Source organism: Staurois parvus, unplaced genomic scaffold, assembly GCF_062004578.1.
Source record: "Staurois parvus isolate SC_StPar_1 unplaced genomic scaffold, SC_StPar_1.0 ptg000097l, whole genome shotgun sequence".
Taxonomy (NCBI): domain Eukaryota; kingdom Metazoa; phylum Chordata; class Amphibia; order Anura; family Ranidae; genus Staurois; species Staurois parvus.
This window is the reverse complement of record NW_028317893.1, coordinates 8,784,132-8,797,401: the sequence shown is the minus strand read 5'-3', so window position 1 is coordinate 8,797,401 and position 13,270 is coordinate 8,784,132.

Genomic DNA, 13,270 nt, shown 5'->3' with positions numbered 1-13,270 from the left:
TAATATTGCTTGGTGCTCTTTAAACTGCCACGTCAGGTGATCCAATGTAATGTATCCTTGAAAATTTAGTCTGTGACTTTTAAATATAGTTTCATTGTAAATTTATGAATACATACTTCTATATACTTATTTCAGGGGCTTAATAAACTATGGCATGAATAATTGTGTAATGCACAACTGACAATATGTATACTATTGTAGAATGTATTTCTATTTCCAAAACCTAGATCTGCAGCAAAAGTATGACACTTCTGTGCCAATTGAGGGAAATACCATTAGAAGAGCATTACTATAGTTATTCTTCCCTTATGTAAGCACAACTTCTCTTATGTAAGCACAAAATTGTTCACACTAACCATTCTATTAAAATGGCAGGTACCTTCCACAAAGACAGCTGAGCTGATGAAGTGTAAACTAAAGTCTAAAGTGAATTACCTTTGCTAGTCAATTAGCTGTACATCTTAAAGACACCAATCAACACATAAAAAGAACAGCATTTTGAAAACAGTTGAAAGGGTTCTTTGAAATGTGACAATTGATATAGTGCACTGTCTTTGATGCATTAAGTGATGCAATTAGCCTGACATGAACATATTTTATATTTCATTCTTGTCCATTTTGGGAACCAGTTTTTTTATTTGTTAAAAAATGACTGCTTAAGTTTGAATACATTCCCATGTGTTTGATAGGATTTTTTTTATTTGCTTACTAAGTCCGATTTTCGCAATCTCCTTGAATTCAGCAAATGTTAGGTCCATGAGCATTCCTCTAGTTACAGCAGCCTTCAAGGAGTTGATATTTGTCTCCTCTGGGAGTTGCATTAGCAAAAACTAGTGTACTTTCTCTACTGGAGAATTATGAGCCAGGTATGAAAAGGAAAGTGTAAGAGAGCAATAACGCGACTGTTGAGCCAGTAATTCTGTGAGGAGCAGATATTTCTGATGCTTGTGAGAGTAATCAATCATTTTTCATCATGTAAACTTAATCTGTCAGTTCCTTGGTCATGGTGGAACTTTTTAATGTCAGCATAAAAAGTTGGCCATACATGGATAAAAATTTAGCCAATTTCAGCAGGAACTGGCCTACTTTTGATCCACGTATTATTATTATTATTATTATACAGTATTTATAAAGCGCCAATAGTTTGCTCAGCGCTGTACATTACAGAGGGGGACAGAACATGTGACAGAACAATACCAATACAATGCAAAACATGAGGGGATTGAGTGCCCTGCTCTTTGGAGCTTACAATCTAGGAGGGAGGGGATGGTGGCACAGGAGGAGATAGCTGTGGGGGATGGAGTGGTAGGAAGAGTGGAGGAGGTCGGCAAGTTAGCAGGGGGTGGGGTAGGCTTCCCTCAAGAGATGGGTTTTCAGGGTGTGCCTAAAGGAGAGGAGAGTAGGTGATAATCTGATGGGTTGGGGCAAGGAGTTCCAGAGGATGGGTGACACCCTGGAGAAGTCCTGGAGGCGGGCATGGGAAGAGGAGACCAGGGAACTAGAGAGAAGGAGGTCTTGTGAGGAGCGGAGTGTGCATGCTGGACGGTACTTGGATATTAGGTCAGTGATGTAGTTCGGGGCAGTATGGTGGACAGCTTTGTACGTCAGCATTAGGATTTTGAATTTGATCCATTGCGCAATCGGAAGCCAGTAGAGGGATTGGCAGAGGGGGGTGGCAGAGACGGAGAGGTTGGAAAGGTGAATGAGTCTGGCAGCCGTATTCAGGATCGACTGAAGCGGGGATAGCCAGCGGTGAGGCAGGCCAGTGAGGAGGGAGTTGCAGTAGTCGAGTCATGATGAGGGAGTGGATGAGCTGTTTAGTGGTTTCTGGAGTTAGGAACGTGCGGATTTTGGCAATGTTGCGGAGGTGGAGTCTGCACGAGTTTGTTAAAGATTGGACTTGGGGCTGGAAGGATAGGTTGGAGTCCAGAATGACACCAAGTACTCTGGCCTGCGGGGCGGGTTTGATGGTAGCGTTGTTGGATGTGATAGAGAAGTCAATGGGGGGTGGTGTCTGGGCTGGGGGGAAGACAAGAAACTCGGTTTTGGAGAGGTTCAGTTTAAGGAAGTGGAGCGACATCCAGTCTGATATGTCGCTCAGCAGGTGTGTGATTCGGGCGGAGACCGAGGGGGTGAGGTGGGGGGTTGAGAGATAGATTTGTGTGTCGTCGGCATAGAGGTGGTAGTTGAAGCCGTGAGAGTGTATGAGTTGGCCAAGGGCGGAGGTGTAGATGGAGAAGAGAAGGGGCCCGAGGACAGAGCCTTGAGGGACCCCAACAGAGAGGGGGAGTGAGAGGGAGGTGGTAGCATTATAGGTAAAGCTGAAATAGCGTTGTGACAGGTAGGATGAGAGCCAGGAGAGAGCAGAATCTCTCAGGCCGAGGGAGTATAGTTTTTTGAGGAGGAGGGGGTGGTCGACTGTGTCGAAGGCCGCAGAGAGGTCAAGGAGTAGTAGCACTGAATAGTGGCCATTAGCTTTGGTGGTTAGCAGGTCATTGGAGAGTTTGAGTAAAGCAGTTTTGGTGGAGTGTAGGGGACGGAAGCTGGACTGTAGGGGATCGAGGAGGTTGTTGTCGTTGAGGTGAGAGCATAGGCGGGTGTAGACTAGGCGCTCAATGAGTTTAGATGTAAATGGGAGCAGGGAGATGGGTCTGAGGTTGTTCGGGTCATTGGGGTCCAGGGAGAGCTTTTTAAGTATGGGGGTGATGTGTGCATGTTTCAGAGGGGAGGGAAAAGTGCCGGAGGAGAGGGAGAGATTTAAGATGTGGGTGAGGGAGCGTAGGATGGAGGGGGAGGGAGGTCATAGGAGTTGTGAGGGGATAGGGTCGAGGGGGCAGGTGGTGAGGCGGGCATCAGAGAGGATCTTGGAGACTTCCTCGATGGTAGTAAGGTCAAAGGTTCGGAGTGTTGGGGGAGCTTCAGTATGAGGAATGTAGGGTGGGGTGGAAGAGGAGGTCAGAGCAGTGGTGGGGCCGTGGGAGAGGAGTGATGAGGGGGTAGATGAGTGAGGGGGAAGGGGGTTGGAGGGAGTTTGAGCAGCGATGAAGTCCTTGCGGGTTATGTCGAGGGGGAGGGGGGATGGGGGGTTAGCTGTGTGAGAGGGGATGGGATGAGAGGGCGTGTGAGTTGCGGCAATGTCCTTGCGAATTGTGTCAATCTTGTTTTTGAAGTGATTGGCAATCTCAAGGGCAGTGAGTGAGGTGCTGGGTGGAGGCGGGGGTGGCGAGAGTAGAGAGTTGAAGGTGGAGAAGAGTCGGCGAGGATTGGAGGAGAGGGCCTTGATGAGGGTCAGGAAGTAGGCTTGTTTGGCAGCATGGAGAGAGGAGGTGTAGGTGTGGAAGGAAGATTTGTAGCGGGTGAAGGCTTGTTGGGATTTGGCCATTCCTATTTCGTGAATGGGTTTGTTGGTATATTTTTGCTCAATCAGCACATGCAGCCAATTGGCTGAAGCGCTGATCAGTGTTTTCTGATGAGGAGTCAGAATACAATAACACAGCAGGGAGGATTTCCCCCCATGCACCTCAACTGTGTGGTTGAGGAAATTGGTTAACTTTTTTTTCGTTCAGCTAGCTGGCTGAATGAAAAAAATTAAGCCATGTATGGCCAGCTTAAGGCCTGGTTCACACCTACACAGTTTGCTTTTGATCCATTTCTGTGGTGCTTTTTGTGGTGCAATTAGTGCCTTGTATAAAATAACCAGGGCCCGGGGTCAGTAGGGGGCCCCTTGAAATGCCCCTGATACCTTTTATAGGCTTTTTGGGTGTGCTTGAGTGTGGGCAAGGACACAGGGTCCCCATGATCCCCTATTGCCCGGGGGCCCCGTGAGTTGTCAATCCGCCCCTGAAAATAACATTTGTTTTTGTGTTTACAGGTCCTCTGTGCAGACATCGGCATACACGCAGAATTGTATGTGTCAACTAGATGGTGGGATTTTGTTCAGAAGACCTTACCTGTACATTTATGCAGTGAGTTTCCTCTCCTCTTATTCATTCACTATTGCCAAAAGCAGCATAAAACCAAACAACTATGTATAAAATGTTTTTATGAAATGAACATGCAGACATTTTACTTGCTTGTGTTTTGCACAGAGGTTTTATGTTCCTACCTAATTGGATACAAATCAATTTGATGGTTCAGGCGAGTCCTCATATTATATTTTTGGTAAATGTAAGGCAGATTGCACAGCTAGATTGTAACATGTATGTAGTCATGTATTTAATTCATTGAGGTCATTTAATAAATTCAGGTGTGGGTTTACCCTGCCATATAAGAAAGTAACCTAATTTTGGTTACTCATTCTGAATTTCTTTTATGTTCATTGAAAGATACAGCTCTTCTATTCTTCACCATAGGGCTATAGTGCCACCTACAGCAATTGGACACAAGGCAAAAAAACAACATAGCACCACCTATGGGCAGTCTTAGTTGGTATAAACCCACTCTTTGCTATAGACAAGCCAGTTATTTCTGTCTAGTGTTTAAAGAGTAATGACATAGTTCCCTGGTGGGACTTGAGGTTCCATAGCTTTTCTTTTCTTCATTCTTTTCACTCTTTGGTCTTGCACAAGGATAAAGAGATTCTCTGTTCGTGTCCCTTCTCCCTTCCGGAGTGGTGTTGGATTAATACTAGGTCTACTACATTGCTTTGGTAAAATAACCAAAATCAATGTATATTATTCAGTCTGTGTGAAAGTTATAGGGTCTGCAAACCATGGTATAAATATTTGAAAATTGATCACTGGCCTGTCTCATCATTGTGGCCTTAAAACACCAGAACAGTACAACCCCCCCCCCCCCCCCCCAAGACCGGTTTTTGCAAAGTAAACAGTCTAAGGTATTTAGTAAGAGTAATGGAAAGTTTTTTGAAGATACATTTATTTGTCACAATTTTAGAAAAATTATTATTATTTTTTTTTAATATACCGTCACCACTACAGCATTATTATATGGCTGGGGTGGCGGTGAACACGGATACTGACTGGTGACAGTATATAACAAATACATTTTTATTCCATTTTGAAGAATTTTTTTATTTTCTTACATTTTTTTCTTACATTTTTCTCTTTATGTACAATTAATTCAATTTATGCATTTTTTTATGCATTATGCATTTTTTTATATTTTTTTCTTTATTTACATTTTTTTTACATACTGTCATCAGAGCAGTTTAGTGACACTGTACTACTCTGGGGGGGGTAATCCGGTATAATAGCAGTAAATAACAGTAACAGCAATCGTTTCATTAATGGCTCACTGTTTACTAATGTGATGCTGTATTTGGCCCACAGTTATTATATGGTACTGTGTGCCTTGATTGGCCCAGATACCATGTGATCACTGGTGACCAATTACAGACTGCACAAAGTAGTAAACACTGATGTCCTAAATAGATTATATTCATGACTCTTGTGTACTACATGACATGTGATCACACAGCGATCACGTGGTATCTGGCGCATGAGAACCACAACTTATTGGTGCATCGCAGTGCCTGGGGAAGCCATCAACCAGCAGTAAATGTACTACTGCTGGTCAGCAATGGTCTAAAACATATTATGTTCATGGTAGGAGAAATTTTTGTTTGTGGTTTTCATTTTTTTTAAAAGAAAAACTGAATAAAAAGTAATTTCTTGGAAATCTTTTAGATGGGCAACTCCTATCTTATTATTGATCAGATGTCCCAAATGAATAACTACTGCAGTAGTGAACAGACACAAAAGATACACCCAGCATCTTTCGAAATAACAGTTCTGTTTATTCTGTTCATTCAAGTTTTTGTAACCATGCTTACGTAGGTATCACATCAATATTACAATTATAAGCAATACATAGGTGGGATCATGTTTTATGCAAGTCTTAGGGCTCTGAGTAAGTGGCAGAAGAGTTACTATAATGGCAAGGACATTGACTGCAGTGGACAAAGCATACAAAATGAAATACATGTATATAAAGACTTTACATTTTCTTTTGCAGTATATAATCTCTAATATATTATATATTAATCTATCATATATTATTTTATATATTATTTAATAGTATATAAAACGTGCCTTCTGAATTAGCATATGTTGAAATTTTCAGGGCTGATTTACATTTTAGGTCATCATCTTCTTATAGTTTATAATAGGAGTTGTGTGTGCCACAAACTACTGTATTTGTGCTTAGCATGTATAAAAAAGATAGTACAAAGAGTAATGATAATGTCACCCAGTGCCATTAGTCAGATTTTAATTTACTTTAATTAGATCAATAAAAGATAGTTCTGGTGATTACTATGAGTTGCTGAAATTTACTATTTGCCTTGTTAAATAAGCCCGTATCTTCAGGAGCTACTCATTATGTACAAATATATGCATTATTTTCACTGCTGAAATAGAATATTTGCTGGAAGGCTTATGTACCCAAACCATATGATTTGCATCTTCAGGGAAATGTAAGACCAGCAATTATATTGTGTGATTATATAAAAATAAGGCACAACATATCCTTTAAAATTATTCTAAAGCTCCCTCTAGTACATAAAGTGTAACTCTCACAGAGATCACAGCACTCCATCTGACAATGCCTTTACCTGTTTTATTTCCCAAAAGAATGGAGACATCATATTCAGGCATCATAATTATTCAGGCATAATCTGGAGCCAGGTTTCTATTCTTTTTAAATTTTTCATATATTGTCACAGTCAGCATCGAATTCCTGAGATGCTGGTATGGGGTGGGAAAATCATGTAAATTGTGATACCTGTGCAGTTCCCAAACATGATAATGAACGTCTGAGACAAATCAGCCCCTGCTGCAGCCTCTCATTTTGTGATTTTGTGTAGCTACAAAGTTATATTGTTGCACTCCGATTACTGCAGCATTGTGGCCTCCAATATACCATTTGTAGTGTTCATCATTGTTGGCTGTAGATGTCGCTATGTACATTTTGTACATGTAACACACGTTGCATACTATGTACAAGTTGATTTTGCTGTCTGTTCCTTTTATGATATTCTCAGAAGTCTGTATGTGTATTGTTGATGAGTTAACTTGAAACTTGTTAATGAAACTCCCAATAACTACTCTGCCTCACAGAGTACAGGACACAAGATTGATAACAAGGCTGTCTTTTCTATATGACAGCAGACTACATGTTTTTTCCACACCCTGGTAAGCCTGTGATGCATGCACTGCTTAGACTCATAAATATTCATTGAGAATTACATACATTTGTTTGATAATTACATACTGGGTGATAATCAGGTGTACTTACCTACTGTTAGAAAGCATTCTTTACCTATTCACTGCGTGGGAGCCAAAGGACATTCAATTTCCTATTTTAAACCAGACAAAATTTATGATATAGCTCTCAATCCATTAACAAGCTCCAAATGTTATAGCATTGGGCAGGTGACAGAGATTTTGACAGCTTTTGAGCTGTCAAAATCTCTATCACCTGCCCAATGCCCCTCATCCCGGCATCAGAAACCTCTTAAAGGGCTGGGAGGCACCAGCGTTAGGGGATTAAATTATTATAGAACTTTTTGTGCCTAAAGTAAATGTGGTTACAAAATGATATAAATTCTGGCAGTGTGAATAGAATAATGATAAATCCACACTATAATTTACATCAGCTTTGAGAGAGTTGTTAGTTCTGAGTTTGACTTTCTAACAAAAATGAATAAACATTAACTGGCAGAAAAAAAAAAGAAATTCTACCCACATTATAGAAAGATTGCTCTTGAAACATGATAGCTATGGTAAAAAACACAAGTCAAGGGACTAGAGATACCATACAGGCTGTGAATTCAGAATCTATCTCCCATAAGACACGTAGGGGTTTATTTACTAAAGCTGGTTCACTCAGAATCTAATGCACCTGTGCATGGCAGCCAATTAGCTTCTAACCTCAGCTTTCAATTAGGCCCCTTTCACACAGGCGTTCCATATGTCCGTTTTTCATCTATCCGTTTATGGATGAAAAACGGACATCCATGTATTTCTATGGACTAGCAGATGTAAACAGATTATCGTCTGTTTACATCTGTTAATGCACGCATCTGTTAACATCCATTTTTTGAACGAAAGAAAATCATATTTTTCTTCTGTTAAAAAAAACGGAATGGACGTAGAACAGACATAAATGGACAAAACAGATGTAAACAGACAAAAAACAGATGTAAACTGACAAAAACAGATGAAAAATGGATGAACACTGATGAAAAACAGATGTAAACTGATCCATTTTTTCATGGAAAAACCGTGACTGAACTGATGAAAAAAATGGAATGGCCATTTGAAAGGGGCCTTAACCTTTAGCGCTAAAATCTGTAAGCTGATTGGTTTCTATGCAGAAGTGCACGAGATTCTGAGTGAGCCAGCCTTTGTAAATAAACCCCATAATGAGAAAAGATAGTTACATAGTTAGTCTGAAAAAAGACAAAAGTTTATCCAGTTCAACCATAAAAAACAAAAAAAATTATAATCCTACACCCACACAGTTGATCCAGAGGAAGGCAAAAAAAACAGCAAAGCATGATCCAATTTGCTTCTGCAGGAGAAAAAATTCCTTCTTTATCCCCCGAGAGGCAATCTGATATTCCCTGGATCAACTTTACCTATAAATGTTATATCCAGTTATGATCTGTGTATCTAAGAAAGAATCCAGGCCTTTTTTTAAAGCAATCTACGGAGCTGGCCAGAACCAACTCTTGAGGGAGTCTATTCCACATTTTCACAGCTCTTACTGTGAGGAAACCTTTCCGTATTTGGAGATTACATTTATTTTCCTCCAGACGTAAAGAGTGCCCACTTGTCCTCTGTGATGACCTCAGGGTGAATAGCTCTACATCAAGTTCACTATATGAACCACTGATGTATGTTGATTATATCCCCCCTTAATCTCCTCTTCTCAAGAGAGAATAAATTCAGTTCCTTTAATCTTTCCTCATAGCTGAGCTCCTCCATGCTCCATTGCTCCATTGTTGCATACATGCGGCACACTCAACCCTGCTAGCACTCATTATCCCAGTTACAATATTATTATTACTAACAGGAAATATCAGTTGTCACTTACAGGCTAGAAGACTTCTTTTATGACCTCCAGATTTCAACTCTAGTTTTTTAACTCCAATTAATCAAATGTCCGTTTGGTCAAAGGTCCAGCAAGCAAGATATAGGCAAGATCAAGAATGAGCAAGCTCAGAGTGAGTTCTACAGAAAGTCATAAAGGACCTTTAGCACCTATGACCAATTAACCCCTCCGCTTAATTAGTAGACTAAAGGAAGGAAAAGAAAAAAATGCTATTTAAAAAGTGACATAAAAGGTAATTTAAAAAAGTAAAAGCTGCTAGCAAGACCTCAAAGAAAAAAATAAAACAACTACAAGCACCAGCAATCACCTGCAGTCAAAAGCAAAACTGTTTTTCACTCTCCACGTAATAAAGCACTGTGTACTAGAGGATGTTACTGATTGTAGACACACATGTGGATCTATGCTTGACACCATCTATCCTAAGGCAGGCCATAGAAGATGCAATTTTTTTTTCTGCAACAAAAATCCATCGATTCCCATCAACACAGTCAGTGTTGATGTGGGAATCCCTCTCACGGACCTATTGTGTTCTAACAGTGATTATTGCTTGAGGCTATAGCCTCTGCCAATAATTGCATGAAAAATCCAACATGCTAGTTGTTCCAAAGGTGTACAACAATCGATTGCTCATGGTTCGAATCGTGGCTGGTTCAGCAGGGAGATTCGAACCTTCTATGGCCGGCTTAAAGCTCAGTCACATTGAATACAAGGAGTAGGATTCTATTGCAGCCCTATATTAATAGTTCCACAGTAAACTATGTACAATACTACCTAGAATGGATACCTCCCTAATATCCCTCCAGAAATAGTGGATTGTCCACAAAACATTGAGGTGTTTTGAGTCCCATATATGTTCATACAGATCTGTAACTATACTATAATTATCTAGATGTACTGAATCATCTAGATCAGGGGTATTGAATTAAAATTCCCCCAAAAAATGTGCATCAGAGCTCCGAATCTCATGTAGGCCCCTGTGGTGCATTTTCATGTGTGCCAAACCACGTGTTGCTGCTGTGCGATTTTGAAAAAAAAGGGTCGGGGACTTCTTCAGGTTTCTAGCAGGTAGTGCTGACCTACCCACAACGTGTGCACCAAATGCACATGTGAAGATCTGAACCTATTCTCACATCAGTGTCCTTAATCCCCACTGCACATCATAGCCCCCTCCTCATTCACAGCAAGATCCCTCTTGATGAGTGTCCCCAGCTCTCCCTTTACATCAACCCCTTTCACAGCAGTGTTCCCACACTTCTTTGACATCATTCCCCCCCCCAATAGTACTGTCCTCTGCCCCCTTCACTGAAGAGTACTCTGCCCCTTTTTACATCACCCTGCACACATCACTGTCCCCAGACCCCCCCATATTACTGTCCTCAGCCCCCCTCCATGTTACTGTACTCAGCCCCCACATTACAGTTCTCAGCACCCCCCACATTACTATCCTCAGCCCCCCTTTACACCAATGTCCTTAGCCCCTTTAAATTCACCCCCCCCCCCCACACTGTCCTACTGTACACAGACAGTCATTGACGGACAGAGATTGATTTCTAGGACCGCCCTTCATTCTAGCAACCAATCACCTGCTTGGTAACCTCGGCCAGCTCCCACCCTCCATCCAGAACTGATCTGCCTCCCACTGTCAACTCTGTGAGGATGACCACGAGACAGCTGGGGGAAGAAATGGCTCTTAAATGACAGGACTGCATGGGTTCGGATGGGACAGTGACTCGGTCCGTATCCAGACCCCAGTCCGCCATTTAGTGATGCGTGATCTAGATGTTGATTGTTCCACTTTTGGTGTTTCCTGTCTTATCCTATGTAGTATGCTTTGAATGCATATTGCAATATTTTATGTTTCACTTTTTTAAAAGACCTTTTTTTTAGTCAATAAAAATCAAGATTTTAATATCTAAAAATTGGTATTGTTGTATTTCAAAATTCCTATTGATTGGTTCCTTACTGGTTTATTGTTGAATACACTAGCACACAGGTGTCAAGCTGGTGGACCTCCAACTGTTGCCAAACTACAAGTCCCATGAGGCATTGCAAGATTGACAGTTAACAAACATGACTTCTAAAGGCAGAGGCATGATGGGACTAGTTTGACAACAGCTGGAGGGCCGTCAGTTTGACACCCCTGCACTAGCAGATTTAGATGGACAAGACTAAGAAATGAAAGCTGAACTCCAGCTAACAATTTTCAAGCAGTTGCATACAACAATTATTTTTCCCTTACTGGATACAATTTTCCTGGAAATGAATATAAGCTTATCGTTGTAAGCTCCCCCGACAGTGTTAAATGTTTTGCCTCAACCCTTACCTGCCACTATTTCAGGTCTGTTAAACAACTTTGAAAAATAACAGACTTACCTATCAGATTAACAGGTGAAAGTAGAGGAAGAAAGCCTAAAAAATAAAAACTTATGCAGCTACCACATCTAAGAACTGGCAAGCTGAATTTTTGTTATTGAATTCTACACCAATTTAACTGCATAAATCTTGAATTGCATAACACCTGGATAGAAACAAGTGGGCTTTGCTGTATATGATTTAATGCAGAAGAGAGATCCAATACATAAAATGCTGCAAGCTCAACAGATATTTCCTCCTAGCAGAACCAATTTGGTTTTACCTGGTCAGAGCCAAGGAAAGAGAGTGGCAGGTGTACCCGGCCACTACAAAAAGCAATGATTTCAGGGTGTTGTTAAGTAACCAGGAAATTACAAATCAGACTGCCAGAAAATTATGCATTTTTTTAAAATATTGTCTAAATCTTATTTCATGTGCTGCTTTATTTAGCATGTTACCATAACATATCAAGAAAGGAAATGTATTCTGTCACAACACATAACTTGAAAAATTGTAATGTCTAGTAAATCCTTTTTCACTGCTGAGTTTTCTAATTAACTAAGGCACTTAGGGCTGAATTCTGCCAACCCACAATTCACATTTGGCACACAATATGTATTGTAGCTATCAGTCTGATTTGATAGATTACTTATTTTTCCCTTTAAAACCTTAAGCATTCTATGTAATATTTATTACACATGAACATGTTTCTTTTCTCTTATGATCCCAGGAATTACATGCATTGTTTTAATTGTAAAATAAAATAAAAGCAGAGCTTTAGAAAGCTTGACAAATTTAAACATATTTCTGGATTAAATATAATCTTTAAACAATTTACCAGCATCTATTTTACCATTTAGATATTTAGTTTAATCAGAACTCCAGGCAAATGTTTTATTAAGCACTTGCCCTCCTGAGGATTTACCCCCCTTCTTGACCAGGCCACCTTTTGCGTTATGGCACTGCGTTACTTTAACTGACAATTGTGCTGTCATGCAGTGCTGCACCCAAATTAAATTTATGTCCTTTTTTCCCCACAAATTAAGCTTTCTTTTGGTGGTATTTGATTGCCCATGCATTTCTAATTTTTTGAGCTATTAAAAAAAAAGACTGACAATTTTGAGAAAAAAAACAATATTTTTGACTGTTTGCTAATAAACATGTCCAGTAAAAAAAAAAAAATCAAAAATCAAATTTCGTCATAAATTTAGGCCAAAATGTATTCTGCTACATGTCTTTGCTAAGAAAAAATCCCAATATGTGTAAATTAATTGGTTTACGTGAAAGTTATAGTGTTTACAAATGGCGGTATAGATACTGAGATCTTTTTTTTTTACTAGTAATGGAGGTGATCAGCGACTTATAGCGGGACATTCTGACACTGGGGGGAACTGACTTGGTGTCACTGACATCCCCAGTGACACCAATACAGTGATCCGTGCTAAAACAAAGCACTGAGACTGTACTAATGACACTGGGCAGGAAGAGGTTAACGTAAGGGTGATCAAAGGGTTAACTGTGTGCTGGGTGTGTGTTACTATGGGGTGGTGTCTGTGTGCTTCACTGTAAGCTAAGCTGATGGAGGAGAACTGTTCAAAAACAAAACAGTTCTCCTCCCCGTCAAATATCCTCGGTAATCACCGGGCGCTGGCAAGTAATCACCGACTGGGACCCAGTGATTGACAGCTGTAGCAGCGAATGGTGGCATGAGTAGGGCGCACCCTACCCGCAAATGCAGAATAACATATATATAAGTGATTTTGCGCACCCGTGCCGCCCAGTAGCAGTAATTCTGCTATACGGCTGTCGTGAAGCAGTTAAAATGTGTTCAAATAGTTAAAGC